We start from the raw sequence: 20,724 nt of genomic DNA on the forward strand, positions 1-20,724 counted from the left end.
CTAGCCCTTGGCTAGTGTGTGTGTGTGTGTGTTTGTGTGTGTGTGTAAGTGTAAGAGAGAGTCCAATTAATTTTATTGTACTAGTACACAATGTGCAAGGATAGGATTAATTGTGACATTTCCACACATATATACAATGTATTCTAATCAATTTTACTCCTCTTATCATTAGGACCTCTTCTCCCTTCCTAAAACAATTTCAACAGGTTTCCTTGTTTGTTTTTATACCTGCAAACAATCTACTTGAACCATATGCATCCTCATTTACCCTCCCTTGTTATTGGCTATTGTTTTTTAAAATGTACCTTAAAGACAAATGTATATCTCATTTATTTCTTTTTGTCCATGGGGGCTAATAGAGTTTCTGGCATATAGGAACACACTTAAATGTTGGGTAAAGGTAGTAAGTGAATGAACAAAATTATTCCCAAAGAAACCGTGAATTGATTTTATACTCCATTGTTTAAAGAGAAAATGCAGCCACTTAAATAAGAACACAAACAAAATCAACAGTTGAAGAACATTTTGTAGCCAGTATAAGAGTTCATATCTGTAGTCCCAGCACTCAGTGGGCTGAAGCAGAAAGGTAATTTTTAGTCTAGTCTAGGTTACTGGTGATACTGGGAAACTTGTGCCCTTACTCTGCTTTCTGGCTCACAGCAGGCACTCTCCCATATGAGCCATACCTCCAGCCTTGGCTTTTGTTTTTTTTTTTTTGTCGGTCGTGGGGCTTGAACTCTGGGCCTGGGCGCTGTCCCTCAGCTCTTCAGCTCAAGGCGAGCGCTCTACCACTTGAGCCACAGAGCCACCTCTGATGTTCTAGTGGTTTATTGGAGATAAGAGTCTCACGGTCTCTCCTGCCTGGGCTGGCTTTGAACTGCGATCCTCAGATTTCAGCCTCCTGAGTAGCTAGGATTACAGGCGTGAGCCACCAGCGCCCGGCTTGGCTTTTGTTTTTTTGAGACAGGGTCTTGCTCTCCATCCTTGGCTGGCCTCAAATTTATAATCCTCAGCCCCTACCTCCTGAGCAGGGATTATAGGCCTGTATTTGTGTATGTGTCTTGGTGCTTGAACTCAGGTTCTGGGCACTGTCCCTCAGCTCTTCAGTACAAGGCTAGCACTCTACCACTTGAGCTACAGTGCCACTTCTAGTTTTCTAGTAGTTAATTGGAGATAAGAGTCTCCTGTAGCTGGGAGCCGGTGGGTCACACCTGTAATCCTAGCTACTCAGGAGGCTGAGATCTGAGGATCGTGGTTCAAAGCCAGCCCGGACAGGAAAGTCCATGACGCTCTTATCTCCAATAAACCACTAGAAAACTGGAAGTGGCGCTCTGGCTCAAGTAATAGAGCACTTGCCTTGAGCTGAAGAGCACAGGGACAGCGTTCAGGACCAGAGTTCAAGCCTCACGACTGACCAAAAAAAATAAAAAAGTCTCCTGGACTTTCCTGCCCAGGCTGACTTTGAACCATGAACCTCAGATTTCAGTCTCCTGAGTATATAGGATTACAGGACCAGCTTGTGTAATTTTGATTGCAGTAAAGTAAGAATCAAAGTCAGTATTTTTTTGTTTGTTCATTCTTTGCTTGTTATAAATACCTTCAAATATACTCAAGAAACAACAAGATACCAATTGATTTGGCTAGCCAGATGTTACCTAAACTAATTGTCAGGTCATCTGGTAGATGTGTTCCGTCTCTAAAAAATGTTTATGTTTTATTTTTTTAATGTTTATGTTTTAATATCTTTTGTTGATTATAAAAGTAAGATATGTTAAACATAGAAAGCTTAAGAACAATGAAAATTTTGTAATTTCACTTAACTATTAAAATTATAAAATTTATGTATTTTATATCTTTAAATATAGAATAAAAGAAATTTAATAAAAAACTTATCCTTCACTCCATACTTCTTTTTTTTTTTTTTTTTTTTTTTTTTTGGGTCCAGTTGTGGGGCTTGAACTCTGGGCCTGGGTGCTGTCCCTCAGCTCTTCAGCTCAAGGCTAGCGTTCTACTCTTGAGCCACAGCACCACTTCCGGCTTTTTTCCTTTTGCTTATGTGGTGCTGAGGAATCGAACCCAGTGCCTCATGCATGCAAAGCAAGCGCTCTACCACTGAGCCACCTTCGCAGCCCCTCCTTCATACTTCTTTTATCTTCCTGTCCATGGTAACCACTTTGGACAAATTAGTGTGTATATATTCAGGCATTTTCTTGGATCTGTACTCATATAATATTCTATATACTTACAAAATAGGGCTGTAGATACAGCTTAGTGGTAGAATGCTTGTGCAGAGGCCTTTGGATTGATCCCAAGGACCTTAAGAAAAACAAAAGACAAGCTTGAAGTGGAAGTATACAAAGCCAGGCTAGGCAACACAAGGTAGGAATATGCACATTACATATGCACACTACACACACACTCACACACATATACTACATGTACTACATTCTCTTTCTGTCTCTCTCCAGAACCTGGAGCTTGAACTCTGCCTGGGAGATGCTTGCGGAGTTCTTTTACTCAAGGCTAGCACTCTACCACTTGAGCCATAGCTCCACTTCTGCCTTTTTGGTGGTTAACTGGAGATAAGAGTCTCAAGAGACTTTCCTGCCTGGATTGGCTTTGAACCATGATTCTCAGATCTCAGTCTTATGTGTAGTTAGGATTACAATGTCCAGTGGGAATATTATTTTATAATACAATCTGCCAGTATCTAAAATAATTAAAATTTTCATATCTTTCTTCTTATATGGGACCTAACAAAAGCTAACTAATGAAACACCAATGAAATTCTGTTTAAACAAGGATAGTGCCAGGTGCTGGTGGCTCATATCTGTAATTCTACTTACTCAAGAGGCTGAGCATTAGGATCACTGTTCAGAGACAGTCCAGGCAGGAAAGTCTATGAGACTCTTTAACCAACCACCAAAAAAGCTGGAAGTAGAACTGTAGCTCAAGTGGTGAGCAACAGCTTTGAGTGAAAATGCTGGAAGTAGAATTGTAGCTCAAGTGGTAGAGCAACAGCTTTGAGTGAAAATGCTAAGCAAGAGTACAAGACCTTGAGTTCAAGCTCTAGTCCTCAAGACCACCCCCCCAAAAAAAAAAAAATCTTAATTCTAGTTAGAATTGAGCTGGTCTTAAAACTGGCTGTCATATACTTTTTTTCTATCTTTCAGGAAGATTAAGGCTATTATACATTAAATACTTTGAGCTCCACATAAGGTGCTACTAAAATTGAAATCTTTATTTTTTTCTTTGAATTAGGATCTTGTTATGTTATATACCCAGGCTGGCCTCCAACTGCCTATCCTCCTACCTTAGACTTCAGAGTGCTGGGTTTATATACCTGAGCTACCACCCCAGCCAGAGTTTTGTTTTATTCTTATTTAATTTTTTTTCAAGGGGGGTGTTGATGGGGGTACCCATGTTAAAAACTCTGTTCTATTGGGAAGCACATTCTCATCCCGTGGTGGTGGTGGTGGTGGTGTGGTGGTGGTGGTGGTGGTGGTGGTGGTGGTGGTGGTGGTGGTGGTGTGTTTGTGTGTTTCTGGTGATTCAGTTCAACATCTCGCAACCACCCTACCACTGGAGTGATATCTGCAGTCTTATTTTAAATTACAGTAGTATGTGGGAAAGGTTTTACTTTATAATGTAGATATTTAACTTTGTAATTGGAAGAAGTTGGTGAACAAAAGTGACAGCCTACATAACAGCTTGACTTCCTGGACTACTACTTTCTGGTCTCCTCTGTCATCTCTTCTTTCTCCTCTTACTTTCCTTTCCTTCCTGAGGCTTTTGTAATATTAAGTTTGAGGCTCTGAGATGTATACCTTCAACTCACCCCCCTCTTTTTTGTGCAGGTTATAAGGCCTTAACTAAGCACGTGGGTATTTACTTACTTAATTTTGTTAGCAGTGAGGCCTGAACTCTGAGTCTGAGAGCTGTCCCTCAGCTCTTCAGCTTAAGGCTAACGTTCTACCACTTGAGCCATAGCACCACTTCTGGCTTTTTCTGCTTATGTGGTGCTGAGGAATTGAACCCAGGGCCTCATGCATACAAGGCAAACACTCTACCCCTGAGCCACCTTCCCAGCCCCTGAGGTTTCTTTATTTGGCTCAAAGCTAGTGCTCTCTCACATAAGCCTCAGCTTCATTTAGGCACATGCACGCGCATGTGTGTGCATGTGTTAGTTGAAGATAAGAGTCTCATAGATTTTCCTGCCCAGGCTGGCATTAAACTTCAATCCTCAGATCTTAGCCTCCTGAGTAGGTAGGATTGCAGGCCTGAGCCACCTCTCTAGCACCCTACTCCTTTTTTTTTTTTTTTTCTTTCCCCAACTGGTGCCAGTTCTGGGGCTTGAACTCAGGGCCAGGGTGAAATTCATGAGCTCTTGTGCTCAAGGCTAGACCATTTGAGCCACATTGCCACTTCTGGCTTTTAGGTGGCTAATTGTAGATAAGAGTCTCATAGACCTTCCTGCTCAGGCAGGCTTTGAACTGAAATCCTTAGATCTCAGCCTCCTGAGTAGCTAGGATTACAGGCATGAGCCACTGCTCTCGCTCTCCTCCTCCTCCTCCTCCTCCTCCTCCTCCTCCTCCTCCTCCTCCTCCTCCTCCTCCTCCTCCTCCTCCTCCTCCTCCTCCTCCTCCTCCTCCTCCTCCTCCTCCTCCTCCTCCTCCTCCTCCTCCTCCTCCTCCTCCTCCTCCTCCTCCTCCTCCTCCTCCTCCTCCTCCTCCTCCTCCTCCTCCTCCTCCTCCTCCTCCTCCTCCTCCTCCTCCTCCTCCTCCTCCTCCTCCTCCTCCTCCTCCTCCTCCTCCTCCTCCTCCTCCTCCTCCTCCTCCTCCTCCTCCTCCTCCTCCTCCTCCTCCTCCTCCTCCTCCTCCTCCTCCTCCTCCTCCTCCTCCTCCTCCTCCTCCTCCTCCTCCTCCTCCTCCTCCTCCTCTCCTCCTCCTCCTCCGCCTCCTCCTCCGCCTCCTCCTCCTCCTCCGCCTCCTCCTCCTCCTTCTAGAGGTGATATACAGCAGTGTTACATTTACATACACCAGGTAATAAGTACATTCCCATTCAGTATCATCTGTTCCCTCATTTTCTCCCATTCCCTCTCTTCCATCTCCACCCACTAGTTGCATATTTTACTTTCACCAGTGTCCATTGTGTTCCACTGTGCTCCCCTTTTTAAAGAAAGTTTTAGCAAGGATTTATTTTATTGTAACAGTTAAAGTAGAGGAATAGTTTAAAAAAAAAAAGGCAAAACATTTCCTAATTTCCATGCAGAAAATTGGTTAGAATGCTCTTTTACTGATGGGCTGGGAAGGTGGCTCAGTGGTAGAGCGCTTGCCTTGCATGCCTGAGACCCTGGGTTTGATTCCTCAGCACCATATAAGCAAAAAGAAAAAGGCGGAAGTGGTGCTGTGGCTCAAGTGGTAGAGCGCTAGCCTTGAGCTGAAGGGCTGAGGGACAGCGCCCAGGCCCAGAGTTCAGGCCTCATGACCGGACCCCCCCACCCAAAAAAAAAAAAAAGAATGCTCTTTTACTGAAAGCTCAGGGACAGGGCTTAGGATCTGAGTTCAAGCCCCAGAATAGGTACAAAAAGAAAACACACACAGACACACACACACACACACACATACACACACACGAGGGCTGGGAAGGTGGCTCAGTGGTAGAGTGCTTGCCTTGCATGCATAGGCCCTGAGTTCCACATAAACAGAAAAAGCCATAAGTGGCGCTGTAGCACAAATGGTAGAGCACTAGCCTTGAGCTGAAGAGCTGAGGGACATTGCCCAGGCCCAGAGTTCAGGCCCCCACTACTGACCAAAAAAAAAAAAAAAGAAGAAAGAAAAGAAAACACAAAGAAGCTGGGCACCAGTGGCTCATGCCTGTAATCATAGCTACTCAGGAGGCTGAGATCTGAGAATTGCAGTTTGACGTTACCAGGCAGTAAAGTCTGTGAGACTCATCTTTAGTTAACCACCAGAGAGCTGGAAAGTGGCAATGTGGCTCAAAGTGGTAGAGTACTAGCCTTGAGTAGAAAAACCTCAGGGACAGCACCCAGGCCCTGACTGAGTTTAAACCCTGTGATTGATCAAAAACGAAAAATGAAAAAGAAACAAAAGAAGAAGAAAGACTCTCAAGTCCTTGCTTTTAAAAAATGAATTCCATATAATGCTCCACCCAAGAAAATATACTTTGTCATATCCTATTTCAGCAACATTATGACCCTAGCATTAATTTAGTGATTTAAGTTGGGATGCTCACTTCCAGTAATGTTCTCACTTGGCAGTTGCCGGGAGGTTTTGCTAACACTAGGCATATGGTCTGTACAAAGCTTAAGTGTTTGCATCCAAATTATACAGAAAGGGAGAAGATATCTTAGATTTGACATAGGTTGGGGCCAGTTCTGTGGGTGTGTGTAGGTTTTTGTTGTTGTTGTTGTTGTTGTGTTTTGCTTATCTTGGAGCTTGAACTCAGGGCCTGGGTACTGTCCTTGAGCCTCTCTGCTCCAGGCTAGCATTCTACCACTTGAGCCACAACACCAGTTCCTACTTTTTCTGTATATGTGGTCCCAGGAATCAAACCTGGGGCTTGATGCATGCTAGGCAAGCGCTAAGCCACATTCCCAGTCCCTGTGTGTGTTGTTTCATGTTTGTTTTTTTTTGTTGTTGTTTACACATGGTTTAATGTATTTCTTTTCCTTTTCTTTCTTTTTTTTTTGCGGGGGGAGGGTCCAGTCGTGGGGCCTGAACTCTGGGCCTGGGCGCTGTCCCTCAGCTCTTCAGCTCAAGGCGAGCGCTCTACCACATGAGCCACAGCGCCACTTCCGGCTTTTTTCTTTTTGCTTATGTGGTGCTGAGGAATCGACTACCACTGAGCCACCTTCCCAGACCAGTTTAATGTATTTCTTTTTTTTTTAGTCCAGTTGTGGGGCCCGAACTCTTGGCCTGGACGCTGTCCCTCAGCTCTTCAGCTCAAGGCTAGTGCTCCACCACTTGAGCCACAGCGCCACTTCCGGTTTTTTTCTTTTTTGCTTATGTGGTGCTGAGGAATGGAACCCAGGGCCTCAGGCATGCAAGGCTAGCGCTCTACCACTGAGCCACCTTCCCAGGCCCTTAATGTATTTCTTACCCTCCTCTGTTGATACATACTTGGCCAGCAGCCTACTCCCCCTTTGCCTCATTCCTTAATTTCCCTGTCACAGGAAGAAAAAGTTTGTGACAGGGAATATTGAAGTATGCAATTGATTTAATATATAAACCTAAATCTTCCCACTGTTTTGAGAGAATGTAATTCATTAATCTGAGGAGGGAGAGGCTTAGAGGGCATCCTTTAAAAAAAAAACACTGACAAGTCTCTGGCATTCCTGGATCTACTGCCTGAGGGGTTCATTTTTAGTACACAGTCAGCATGGGTAACAGGATAAATGGTTCCTCATGATGTTTCCCAGTTGTGGGATGCTAGGCTCCAAGGTTTGAGGTAGGGAGCTGGAGAGTTGGGGGCAGCACTAACAAAGAGGAGCCGCACCGGGGCAGGGGCGTCGGGTAGCTGGCCTATCCCAGGCGGCTGACCTCCCAGTGGCTCTTCCCAGTTGGCTGCCTGGCAAGTCGCTCTGCTGGTTCCCTGGTTGAGGATTGGCTGTGTAGTGGGAGGAGACTTGCAAAGAAGGATGGAGTTGAGGGGGCGGGGTTGGCTTCCGGCGGCCGGGAGCGAGTGGCAGCCGCCTGGGGGAGGGGGTGTGGGCGCACCGCGGAGTGCTGCGCTCGGTGAGCCTGGCACCCGGAGTAGCCGCTTCCCCCTCCCCCTACCGAGGCCGCTGGAAGCCCCTTCTCATCCTTCCTTCCTGGGCTGGGGCGAACTGGGCTGAGCGGTCCCAGGCGGGCTGGGTGGAGTCCCGGAGCCCTGCCGAGCACCGCGGAGCGAATCTCACCTTTCCTGGGCGCCAGGTGTGTGTGCGTGTGTGTGCGCGCGCGTGTGCGTGTGCTTTTTCTGACGCGACCCCGACTTTAGTCGACTTAACCTTGTAAGAAAAGGAGAAATGGATCTGGAAGTAAGAGCTCCACATTCTATCCGTGTATCTTGATTTTCCAGTTTCCCTCTTCATTTCACCCCTTTAGCTGTGTGAGGAGATTCAGTACTCTTACCACCTCTATCGATATGTCGTCAGCCGCGTTGTAAAATGCACAGAGAAGAAAAGAGGAGCCCTTTTTTATATGGCATCTGATGTTGTAAACTGAAAGAAAAAAAGGACAAGCTAAAAGTGTGTTTGGAGGAGCTGTACAACATCTGTGTCCTTTAAGAATATCTTCATCTTTTTCCTCCGAGTCTGCCTTAATTAGTAACAGCAATCTGAAAAGAGTAGGAGCTTGTGAAAAGAGGGAGCAGTTTAGGTCAATGTTGGTTAAACGAAATCCTTATAGTTGTTAGCACTTGACTCTGCTAAAGTCTCTTTTCCCAAATACATTGTCACTGGCTTTGTGTAGTAGCCCAGCCCTGTTGGAGAAACCTTCTCCTAAGGGCAAACTTACCTTGGTGTTACTGAAACTTGAAAATCTTGTCAATTTCTTCATTGGTGTATTTCCTATATTCATAACCTCCAGAATTCTGCCATCAAAAGCCTTTAAAAATCCAGGTGCATGGGCTGGGAATCTGGCTTAATGGTACAGTGCTTACCTATCATGCCTGAAGCCCTGGGTTTGACTCCTCCATACCACATACACAGAAAAAGCAAGCCGTGGGTTCAATTCCTCAGTACCACATAAATAGAAAAGGCTGGAAGTGGCACTGTGGCTCAAGTTGTAGAGTGCTAGCGTTGAGCAAGAAGAAGCTCAAGGACAGCACCCAGGCCCTGAGTTCAAGCTCCAGGACTGGCAAAAAAAGAAAAGTGCAGGTGGCTCACACCTATCATTGTAGCTACTGAAGAGGCTGAGGATCTGAGGATCATGGTTCAAAGCCAGCCTGGGGTAAAAAGTCCCCTGAGACTTTTTTAAAAAGCCTTAAAATCCAGATGCATTTTAATTCACTTTTTTTTTTTCTTTTTTCTTTTTGTCAGTAATGGGGCTTGAACTCTGGGCTTGGGCGCTGTCCCTGCGCTCTTCAGCTCAAGGCAAGTGCTCTACCAATTCAGCCACAGCACCACTTCTGGTTTTCTAGTGGTTTTTATTGGAGATAGGAGTCTCATGGACTTTCCTGCCCGGGTTGGCTTTGAACCGTAATCCTCAGATCTTAGCCTCCTGAGTAGCTAGGATTACAGGTATGAGCCACTGGTGCCTGGCTTAGTTCACTTTTTAAAGGTTCTTCTTGGGCTGGGAAGGTGGCTCAGTGGTAGAGTGCTTGCCTTGCATGCATGAGGCCCTGGGTTCGATTCCTCAGCACCACATAAGCAGAAAAAAAAAAGCCGGAAGTGGCGCTGTGACTCAAGTGGTAGAGTGCTAGCCTTGAGCTGAAGAGCTGAGGGACAGTACCGAGGCCCAGAGTTCAGGCCCCATGACCGGACCCAAAAAAAAAATAAACCAAAAAAAAATAAATAAATAAAGGTTCTTCTCCCCAAAGTTTATGAATTTGAATAATTGTAACATTATAATTTAAAATTTATTTACCTCTTTTGTCTTCCTTTGCTTCTGTTACTTGTCCCTTTTTTTCCTGAAAGATATGTATCTTATCTCTAGCATAAATTAGATACCTCTTTATATAGTTTTTTTTTTTTTTTTTTTTGCTGGTAGGGACTGGACTCTGGGCATGGGTGCTGTCCCTCAGCTCTTCAGCTCAAAGCTAGCACTCTATTACTTGAGCCACAGAGCCACTTCCAGTTGTCTGTTTATGTAGTGCTAAGGAATCAAACCCAGGTCCTCATGCATACAAGATAAGCACTCCACCCCTGAGCCACCTTCCCATCCCCTGTAGTTTCATTTTTTATTTTATTTTTTTGCAATATTGATAATTGAACCCAAGGCCTTACAGTTGTTAGGCAGACAATATATCCCCTGCTCTTCTTGAGTAGTTTGCTGGTACTGGGGCATGAACTCAGAGCTTCAAGCTCTTGGCTCCCTTTTTCTGTTCATGGCTGGTGTTGTATCACTTGAGCCATACCTCTAGCATTTTCTAGCATTTTGCTAGTTAATTGGAGATAAAAATTCATTGCCTGCACTGGCTTTGAACTTTGATCTTCAGATCGTAGCCTCTTGAGTAGCTAGGATTACAGGTGGTGGTGACACGTAGCTTGAGTGTTCTAAGTTGAGTGGAAAGTTATCCTTTGAACGTAGGATACCCCAAAAATTAAGAATTCATTATGTTAGAAACAGAAGTATATTTCTCTCTCTCTCTTTCCCTCTCTCAAATGTGTGTTAGTAGCTAGGATTACAGAGAAGAGCCACTGGTGGCTTATAGAACAGGTCTATCTTAATATTGATTAACAAAGAGCTATAAGTGCCAGAAAGGATGAATGTGAATGTTTTGTCAACACTTGGATAATAACTAAAATAATACATAATTTTATTCTTGGAATTCAGGTTTAGTTTTTTATGTGTCTATTTTTTTTTTTTTGGTACTGGGAATCAAACCCAGAACCTTGTGGATGCTAGACAAGCATGCTACTCCAGTAGTTACCTATACCTCTAGCTCTGGAGTTCAGCTTTGAAGACAGAATTGACAAACTGAAGCTATCTTACAGTTTTAGCCAAATGAGTAGTAGTAGTAGTAGTTGTTGTTGTTGTTGTTCGTGGAGCTTGAACTCAGGGCCTGGGAGCTGTCCCTCAGCTCTTTAGCTCAAGGCTAGCATTCTACCACTTGAGCCACAGTGCTACTTCCAGTTTTCTGGTGGTTTATTGGAGATAAGAGTCTCATGGACTTTCCTGCCCGGGCTGGCTTTGAACCGAGATTTTCAGATATCATCCTCCTGAGTAGGTAGGATTATAGGCATGAGCCACTGGCACCCGGCTAGTGAGTAATTTTTCACATTGACTTATTGGATCTTTCACAAATCATTTGTAATTTTGAGTGAAAGCAAATATTATGAAGAGTAAGATGATAGGAAAGGAAATCACCTCAGGTGGGAAACACCATGTAGCCATGTGTATGGTATATGTGTGTGTACATATATACATATTTGTTTTAATTTTATTTACTCTTTGATTATGTGGTACCAAGGAATTAAACCTAGGGCCTTATGCATGCTAGGGAAGCACTCTACCACCAAGCCACATTTCCAGCCCCACATATATATATTTGTGTGCTATGTGTAAACAAACATACATATATACAAGCAGATACTTATACAAAAATACATAATATAGTACTATGTGATTTTTTTTGTTTCTTTTGTATGTTCCTCCCTTTATGGTATATCCCCTGTTGTCAACGTATTTTATTTTGGTACCCTGAATCTTATATGTACGTTTATCTAACTTGGGGAGGAGAAGGGGAATAACAAAATGCTGAAAGGAGAACACAGGATGACCCATTGCAACAATGATACTCACAAGATACTATGTTGGAAACAAACTTTACAACTTCTTGCAGGGGAGGGGCGTGAGGGAGGGAAGGGATAGTAGGAGAAAAACAAAGGAGGGGGTAACAATGTTCGACAAGAAATGTAGTCATTAAGCTGGGCACCAGTGTAATCCTAGCTACTCAGGAGGCTGAGATCTGAGAATCTTGGTTCAAAGCCAGCCCAGGCAGGAAAGTCCGTGATACTCTTATCTCCAATAAAACCACTAGAAAACCAGAAGTGGCGCTGTGGCTCAAGCGGTAGTGCGCTCATCTTGAGCTATAGAGCACAGGGACAGCACCCAAGCCCAGAGTTCAAGCCCTATGACTGACAGAGAGAGAGAGAGAGAGAGAGAGAAAGAAGAAAGAAAGAGAGAGAGAGAGAGAAAGAAAGAAAGGTAGTTATTACCTTATTCATGTAACTGTAACCTCCTTGTATAGCATCTTTACAATAAAATAAAAATTAAAATATATAACGTATAAATTTCAAGTTTGCCAGGTGCTGGTGGCTCATGCCTGTAATCCTAGCTACTTAGGAGGCTGAGATCTGAGGATCACAGTTCAAAGCCAGACCTGGCAGAAAAGTCTATGAGACTTATCTCCAGTTAACCACCAGAAAACTAGAAGCGGAACTGTGGCTCAAGTGGTAGAGTGCTAGCCTTGAGCTGAGGAGCTCAGGTATAGCACCCAGGCCCAGAGTTCAAGCCCCACGACTGACCAAAAAAAGCAACAAGCAGTCAATATAGAATTATGCAAAAAAGTAAATATACAATAATTCTATATTATATTTAGGAATTTTAATCATTTATCCCTAATGGTTCTATAGAAAATTTTAAATTGTGAGGAAAAGAGTGTTCCTTAGATGTCTAATCTAACAACTTGCTGAGAATATGCTGTTAAAAATCACTGAAGGGCTGGGAAGGTGGCTCAGTGATAGAGCGTTTGCCTTGCATGCATGAGGCCCTGGGTTCGATTCCTCAGCACCACATAAGCAGGAAAAAAAAGCCAGAAGTAGTGCTGTGGCTCAAGTGATAGAGTGCTAACTTTGAACTGAAGAGCTGAGGCCAGGCCCAGAATTCAGGCCCACAACCGGACCCCCCCCCCCCCAAAAAAAAAAAAAAAAATTGAAGCTGGGGCTGGGAAGTTGGCTCAGTGGTAGAGTGTTTGCCTTGCATGTATGAGGCCCTGGGTTCGATTCCTCGGCACCACATAAAATTTAAAAAACCGGAAGTGGTGCTGTGGCTCAAGTGGTAGAGCGTTGCCTTGAGCTGAAGAGCTGAGGGACAGCGTCCAGGCCCAGAGTTCAAGCCCCACAACCAACCAAAAAAAAAAATCACTGAAGCTAGCCAGTCACCAGTGGTTCATTCTGGTAATCCTAGCTACGTAGGAGGCTAAGATCTGAGGATTTTAGTTCAAAGCCAGCCTGGACAGGAAAGTCCATGAGACTCTATTGCCACTTAACCACACAAAAAAAGCCTGAATTGGAGCTATGTTAAGTGATAGAGCACTAGCCTTGAGCAAAAAAACTAAGGGCGCGTCTAGTCCCTGAGTTCTAGCCCCAGCACTTCACCCAATTCCCATGTGTGTGCGTGTAGGTGTGCATGTGGGTGCATACCCACATACATACAAAATATAATTGCAGCTTTTGTGAGCTAGCTGGTATGTAAAATGAAGTGCACTTCACTGTCCAAGATGTAGCAAGCTAGGGGAGGGAAGTGACAGACACAAACATACAAAACATCATAAAGAAGAATGTAGCACCTAAATTTTTTTCTCCCCAAAAGCAAATTTCCCTCCTACTTGGTATCTTATGTATTTATTTTTTCCCTTTCACTCCCTATGTGTCAACAGTTACTAAAGCTTTATAAAGTTGTTAGACCTTACTATTTTTTTAACCTCTATTTTTTTTCTTACTATTTAAAAAATATCTTTTCTTGACTGATTTGTATAATCAGTATTTTGTATGGTGCAATGGTTGGGGTTCCCTAAAGAATTTTTCCCAGGAGACAAAAAGCTATGTATAGAACTGTTCATAGGCATATCTACATTGTTCTCCAGATATCATTTAAGTGGCTTGGAAACGCTCAGGTTTTGTCCTCTGCAAGAAAACAATTACATGAAGCCATGACTACTTATAATTTTTTAGGCTGAGTGGACAGTGCTACTGAAGTAAAAGGAACTGATTTAATTTTCTTTAATAATCTATTTCTATCCATCTTGTTCTGTCACAGCTTAAAAAGTGTTAAGTAAAATGGCCCTGTGTTCTCTCTAAAGGGGGAGACTCCAGCCTAATCCCTCATTCACACTTGAAGTATAAAATGATCCCCTTGAGAAGGTGAAGGAAAACATTGGACCCTTGGTATTACTTAATTCTCAATAATCAGCTTGAATGTTGTAAGGTTTGGAATTGGCAAAAGCTTTCTCAAGGTAAGAAAATATTAGAAGCAAAAAAGGGAATGCTGCTCTCAAAATGAGATTTATTTAGAGACAATGGATGCATTCATAAGGAGATTTGGCTGATAGTGTTTAGCTTTGTCAGTCAGGTGTCAGAGCAATATTTTGTGTGTGCCTAAGTATAAACTTCTCCCACTGGACTTGATACTTAGAAGCCTCTTTTGAGAAAGTTGTTTGCTGTTGAGTCTGAATTCCGAGGGTAGAGGACTTGGTAGATTCTATAATCTGTTTGCTACTCAGAACATGGAATTGATTGTTGACGAGTTACTGAGCTCTTAGTAAAAAATTTGCTAATCAAATTGCGTTCAGTCCTTAATAATGTGCTTTTCTGTATTTAGTGAGAGCCAGAGTTACCTTCTTTGTTTGATGTACATGCATATGTTCAGTGGTTCAAAATAGCCAACCTGACCACCTGTAATCCTATCCTACCTCTTAGGACACTGAGGATTGGGATTTTTAGGCCAGCTTCAGCTACAAAGAGAGATCTAACAAATAGATAAATAAAGAAATAATTAGAATAATGTATAGATTTCACTTCTGTTAAGGTAATTTAGCTTTTAACCTGGGCCAGCATGTTAATAACTTCTCTTCTGGATCAAGTGGTAGGTGAGATTTGATCTCCAGTATTAATATACCACTGTGTTTGATTATCTTTGGTTTTGTAACTAGTGCAGCAATGAGCTAGCACATTTTGGAAACAGGCCAGTGATAACACTGCCCTTGGGCCTGGATGGATGGAAAAATAGGACAGAATAAACAATTGAGAGCATAAATAATGAATCTTCCAACTGAGCCCTAAGAGAGTAAGGGAGATTATCCTCAAAAGCTGTTCAATCTGGCAGTGAAAGGGGAAGAGCCCACAGAATTAATTACCCACACTGTGTTTGAAATACTGCATGTATTATGGAATTGTTAGAACCACTCAAAACAAAATTATCTTTCTGATAGAAACTTTTAACCCATTCTGATCCCCAACTAGACTCTAATTGTTTTCTTTTGAGAATGCTAGCTTTGCTTCTTTCCCCAAACCTTGTTCTATATGTTATGCTTTGAACACTGGAGTCTTTTGTTTGGCCAGATCTTAGATTTTTGCTTAGTGAATGATTTCATTATTTGTAAATTTATGTGGTAGAAGAAAAAATTGGAGCCTTATTTCAAGAGATTCATTGGTATCTTGAATATAGATTATAGTTCAGGATATAATTAATAGTATCTCAAAAAAGGTTAAGACAAAAGTTTAAGTTCAAGAATCATTATTAAGATACTTTTGCTTTCAGATTAGTGTTTGTCCAGTGGGTTAAATAAATATTCAAGTATGCTCTCATTGTTCTTAGCATTTCTCTGAGTTAGGGAAAATTAATATCCTGTGAACATCCATGTGATTTGTTAGTAAGGTCAGAACTAGAGCTTAGGTGGGGAGGATGGGAAGGGATGGGAAGGGGAAACAAAGGAGGAGGCTACAATGCTTGATAAGAAATGTACTCATTTTCTTGCCCATGTAATTGTAACCCCTCTGAACAGTATTTTCACAAAAAAAAAAAAAGAAAAAGAACTAGAGCATAGATCTCTAAATTCTAATTCTTTTCCCCATTTTGTGTGTGGGGGGGGGGTGAGAGAAAGATTTGTACAAGATTTGAACTCTTGGTCTTGTACAGGCACTGTATTATTTGAGCCACTCAACCAGTTCCATTTTATGGTGATTTTGTTTGTTTTTGGTCAGTCCTGAGGCTTGAACTCAGAGCTTGGGTACTGTCCTTGAGCTGCGTTTGCTCAAGGCTAGCACTCTACCACTTGAGCCACAGAACTACTTCTGGCTTTTCCTGTTTATGTGGTACTGAGGATTCAAACACAGGGCTTCATGCATGCTAGGCCAGCATTGTACCACTAAGCCACATTCCCAGCCCTACAGGAACTTTTTGAACCCCTATTTAAAGTGATTTGAGAGCTGGGGATGTAGCTCAGTGGTAGACCATGTGCTTCACATCCTTAAAGGTCTGGATCCAATCTCCATCACTACAAGAAACAAATAAAAATTTCCCAGCTGGGCACTGGTGGCTCACACTGACAACAAAACCAAAACCAAACAAACCCCCAAAAACCAAAAAAAAAAAACAAAAAACAAACTTGGAGCTGTGATATCTAAGAGCTCCAAAAGAGACTTGACCCTTATCTGATTGTACTGAGGTCCTATGGGGAATTAAGGTATTCCAAGTAAATCAGAAATTCGCTCTTAATACTAGCTTGTGTGTGAGTGTGTGTGTGTGTGTGTGTGTATGTGTGTGTAGGTAGGTGTGTGTGTGTGTACTTGCATGTGTGTACATGCATGAGTAATAAGGCTTGAGCTGGGTGCCTAAGCTCTCAAGTGGCTTTTTCCCACTCAAGACTGCTCTGCCACTTGAACCACACCCTCACATCCAGCTTTTTACTAGTTAATTGTAGATAAGAATCTCACCAGCAGGCTGTTGGTGGCTCTTGGTTATAATCCTAGCTACTCTGGAGGCTTGAGATCTGAGAGCAGTTCAGAGCCAGCCCAGGCAGGAAAGTCTGTGAGACTATCTCCAACTATACTCTCCTCAAAAAACAAAAACAAAACAAAACCCTGAAGCTGTGGCTCCTAGTGGTAGAGTGGTAGCCTTGAGCAAAAAGCTCAGGGACAGTGCCCAGATCTTGAGTTCAAGCCCCACAACTGACAAAAAAGAAAAAAAGAAAAGAATCTCGCAGTCTTCTTTACCTAGGCTAACTTTGAACTTCATGATCCTCAGATCTTTAGCTTGGATTACAGATTCTAGGATTACAAAGTTGCTCTTGCTGGGTTGCCTTTGTGGGGAGGGGGAGGTGTCAGTCATGGTACTTGAACTCAGGGCCTGGGTGCTTGCCAGGCAGGAAGTCTGTGAGACTCATCTCCAGTTAACCACCAGAAAAGCAGAAGTGGCACTTGTGGAAAAGTGCTAACCTTGAGCGAAGCTCAGGGACAGTGCCTAGGTTCTAAATTCTAGCCCCATGACCAAAAGAAGAAAGGAAAAAGAAAAAAAGAAATGTACTCATGGCTGGGAAGTTGGCTCAGTGGTAGAATGCTTGCCTTGCATGCATGAGGCCCAGGGTTCGATTCCTGAGCACCACATAAACAGAAAAAAGCTGCAAGTGGCGCTGTGGTTCACGTGGTAGAGTGCTCCCCTTGAGCTGGTACAGCGCCCAGGCCCAGAGTTCAGCTCCCATGACCAACCAAAAGAAAGAAAGAAAGAGAGAGAGAGGGGGGGGGAGGGACTCATTACCTGACTTATGTAACTATAACCGCTCAGTATATCAGCTTTATAATAACAATTTTTTTAATGAGGAGAAAAAAAGAAATTATGAGTATAATAGTACTTCTAGCCTTGCATTATTTCTTTTTATTTATTTTTTGGTGGCAATCTTGGTGCTTTAACTGAAGTCCTAATCACTGTCCCTGAGCTTCTTTTGTTCAAGGCTAGCCTCTTCCACTTGAGCCACAACTCTCCTTGCTTTTTAGTGGCTAGTTGGAGATAAAGAGTCTCACAGACTTTCCTTCCTGGGCTGGTTTTGAACCATAATCTTTAGATCTCAGCCTCCTGGGTAGGATTATAGGCATGAACTACCAGCACCCAGCTTTATTTCTCACTAGTACATGCTAGTGGCAAAGGGTACCTATTAGAGCATGGAGATAAGATTACAATGGGTTACTTAGCGTGTCTAGGGGAACGTAACAATTCTCAGCAACCTTCAGCCTTAATGGTCATGTTTTTGTTAAAAATTTATCTTCAGAGTGCTTGCCTTGCATGCTTGAAACCCTGGGTTTGATTCCTTAGCACCACATAAGCAGAAAAAGCCAGAAGTGGCATTGTGGTTCAAATGGTAGAGTGCTAGCCTTGAGCTGAAGAGTTGAGGGATAGTGCCCAGGCCCAGAGTTGAAGCCCCACGACCGACCAAAAAAAAAAAAATCATGTTTATCTGAGGAAGCACCAGTTAATGCTTTTTCTCCTGGCCCAGTACTCTTGGCATTAGTTGGAATTGCTGATTGATTTGCAGGGGGGAAACTGAGAGTAATTTTGTGTTTATCCACAGTTTCATTTGCTATCAGATAGAAGTAGCAGAAAGAATGGGCTGTTTGCCAGTTTCAGCTTTGCCATGATTAGGGCATTAGTTCAATTATGTCCAATTAACTTATATTGCAGATAGTGGTGATAATTACTTCCAAGTCAGTTTTTGGCTGCAGTTACCCAAGGCTGAAGTATGAACTTGATGGATTTTATTAACCACTATGACATATTACACTCATTCCATTGCAGTTATTTCTTTTTCCAGACCTCTTTTAGACATGAGCTTAAAGCATTGTAAAAATCCATCTCACATATTATCTTTCTTTTGAAGAGCTGTGTAGGATCATATTTTAAAAGAATCTATTAGGAACAGCCATAATGACCTTATATTCTGAGATTATACCCTTGAGTTCATTGATGCTTACAAGAGAGTAGACTAGGGGCTTGGAAGGTAGCTCAGTGGTAGAGCGCTTGCCTTGCATGCATGAGGCCCTGGATTCGATTCCTCAGGACCACATAAGCAAAAAGAAAAAGCCAGAAGTGGCACTGTAGCTCAAGTGGTACAGCGCTAGCCTTGAGCTGAAGAGCTGAGGGACAGCACCCAGGCCCAGAGTTCAGGCCCCACAACTGGACCAAAAAAAAACAAAAAGAGAGTAGACAATAGAAAATGGCATTCATAGTACCACCCATTAGTTGCTGTGACATTATACTGATCGGCAAGGTACAATCTGATCTGTTGTGTTTTATTTATTTGTTTTTTTAAAGACAGGGCCCCACTCTATAGTTGAGGCTGGCCTTGAACTTGCTATGTAGTGTAGGCTGGCCTTAAACTTACGATCCTCCTACCTCTGCCTCCTGAGTGCTGTGATTGCAGGTATTGCAAGGGCCATGTGCCATCTAAGCCTAAGATCTTAGGCTTAGATCTAAGGATTTCAGTTTGAAGCCAGCCTGGTCAGAAAAATACATAAAACTATTACCTCTAATTAACCAACAAAAAGTGGGAAAGTGGAGGTATGGCTCAAGTGGTAGAGTGCCAGCTTTGCGCAAAAAGCTAACCAAGAATGTGAGGCCCTGAGTTAAAGCCCCCGTGCTACCACAAAACAGGTATGTGCCACCACCCGCACCCAACTGTAATTTAAATTCTCTAAATACAAAAGAGAAATATTAGAGTTGGAGGTGTGGTTCAATTGTAGATACTTGCCTAGCAAATATGAAGCCTTGAGTTCAAAACCCTTATACCACCAAAAAAAAACAGAGAGAAAGAAAAGGAAAGAAAACTGTTGGTTTGGCTGAGACGCTAAAGATGTATTTACTGAGTTTATGTTCTTTTAATAGAAAACCGCAAATATATTTGAAAATAACCATTTCTTTATAAAGTGATCCTGTGGTAGGGTGTTAGCCTGGGGGAAAAGAGCTCAGGGCCAAAGTTCAAGCCCCTCAACTGACCCCCCCCCCCCAAAAAAAAAAGATCCTTAGTTTCCTTGGCTATTTTCTTTCAAACTTTTACTTCAGTATTATTTAATGGCTACTCTGAGAACTAAATGTGCTCTTTCCTTTTTCTTCTTTATTGTTTCTTTTTTCTGATCTGAGACTGGGACTTCAATTTGGTACCTTACGCTTTCACTCACTGACAAATGCTCTACCAACTGAACCCATGCCTCCAACCCCCTAAATGTGCTCATATACAAAAGATTCCTTAAAATACAAAAGGTTGAAGTGGATTACAGATGAGTCTCTCACAAGATCTCCAGGTGACTTGCTGTTGCTTTCATTTCTGAAGTTACTTGCCTTAATCTCCTTTTGGTATTAGTCTCTCTTTCAGAGGGGTTATCTGTTTCCTTGGGTGTCTTTTTTTTTTGGCAGGGGTGGGGTGGTGGGGGGAGGGAGGTCTGGTTGTGGGGCCTGAACTCAGAGCCCAGGCACTGTCCCTCAGCTCTTCAGCTCAAGGCTAGTGCTTTACCACTTGAGCCATAGCACCACTTCTGGCTTTTTTCTTTTTGCTTATGTGGTCCTGAGGAATTGAACCCAGGGCCTCATGCATGCAAGGCCAGCACTCTACCACTGAGCCATCTTCCCAGGCCCGCTTTGGGTGTTTTAATAGACATGGCTACGTAAAAATCTGGTTGAGGTAGTTCCCTGGACTGAAATGCCTGAGCACAAGCATAGCAGAAGTGCTTTATCTTCTGACGTCTTTGTTTTCGGCAGCAGAAGTGAGATGACAAAGGGAACATCATTCTTTGGAAAGTGTTTCAATAAGACTCACACGTTGTGCCACTGTTGCAGTACTAAGGCCTACCACCTTCAGAAGTTGCAATGTAGCAAATGTGGCTACCCTGCAAATCGCAAGAGGAAGTTTAACTGGAGTGCCAAGGCTAAGAACAGATGAAATACTACAAGGACAGGTCAGATGAGGCACTAAAAAATTGTCTGTTGCAGATTTCAGGCATGGATTCTGTGTACGAACAACACCTAATCCCAAGAGAGCAGCTGTTACAGAATCCAATTCATCTTGAGAATTTCAAAGATTAGCCATACAATAAATGTTCTGGCTTAAAAAAAAAAATCTGGTTGAAAATAAGTTGCTAGGGGCTGAGAAGGTGGCTCAGTGGTAGAGCACTTGCCTTGCATGCCTGAGGCCCTGGGTTCGATTCCTCAGCACCACATACGCAAAAAGAAAAAAGCCGGAAGTGGCGCTGTGGCTCAAGTGGTAGAGCTCTAGCCTTGAGCTGAAGAGCTGAGG

The 20,724-nt window shown here is 43.0% G+C and overlaps 1 protein-coding gene and 1 pseudogene across 2 annotated transcripts in view; both read left to right on the forward strand.

The window, feature by feature from the left end:
• Positions 1-20,724, forward strand: part of Fam222b (family with sequence similarity 222 member B) — a 61,725-nt gene that overhangs the window by 20,383 nt on the left and 20,618 nt on the right. Inside the window, exon 1 of one of the 2 annotated variants that reach the window (XM_042691851.1) lies at positions 7,874-7,937. The exons of the other annotated variant lie outside the window; for it this stretch is intronic. The gene's annotated coding sequence lies outside the window, so the exon portion shown is untranslated. Of the gene's footprint in view, positions 1-7,873; positions 7,938-20,724 lie in introns of those variants that run through there. 2 annotated transcript variants of the gene reach the window in all.
• LOC122118081 lies at positions 20,200-20,502 on the forward strand (annotated as a pseudogene).

The sequence above is a fragment of the Dipodomys spectabilis genome, unplaced genomic scaffold (assembly GCF_019054845.1).
Source record: "Dipodomys spectabilis isolate Male_0828 unplaced genomic scaffold, ASM1905484v1 ptg000004l, whole genome shotgun sequence".
Taxonomy (NCBI): domain Eukaryota; kingdom Metazoa; phylum Chordata; class Mammalia; order Rodentia; family Heteromyidae; genus Dipodomys; species Dipodomys spectabilis.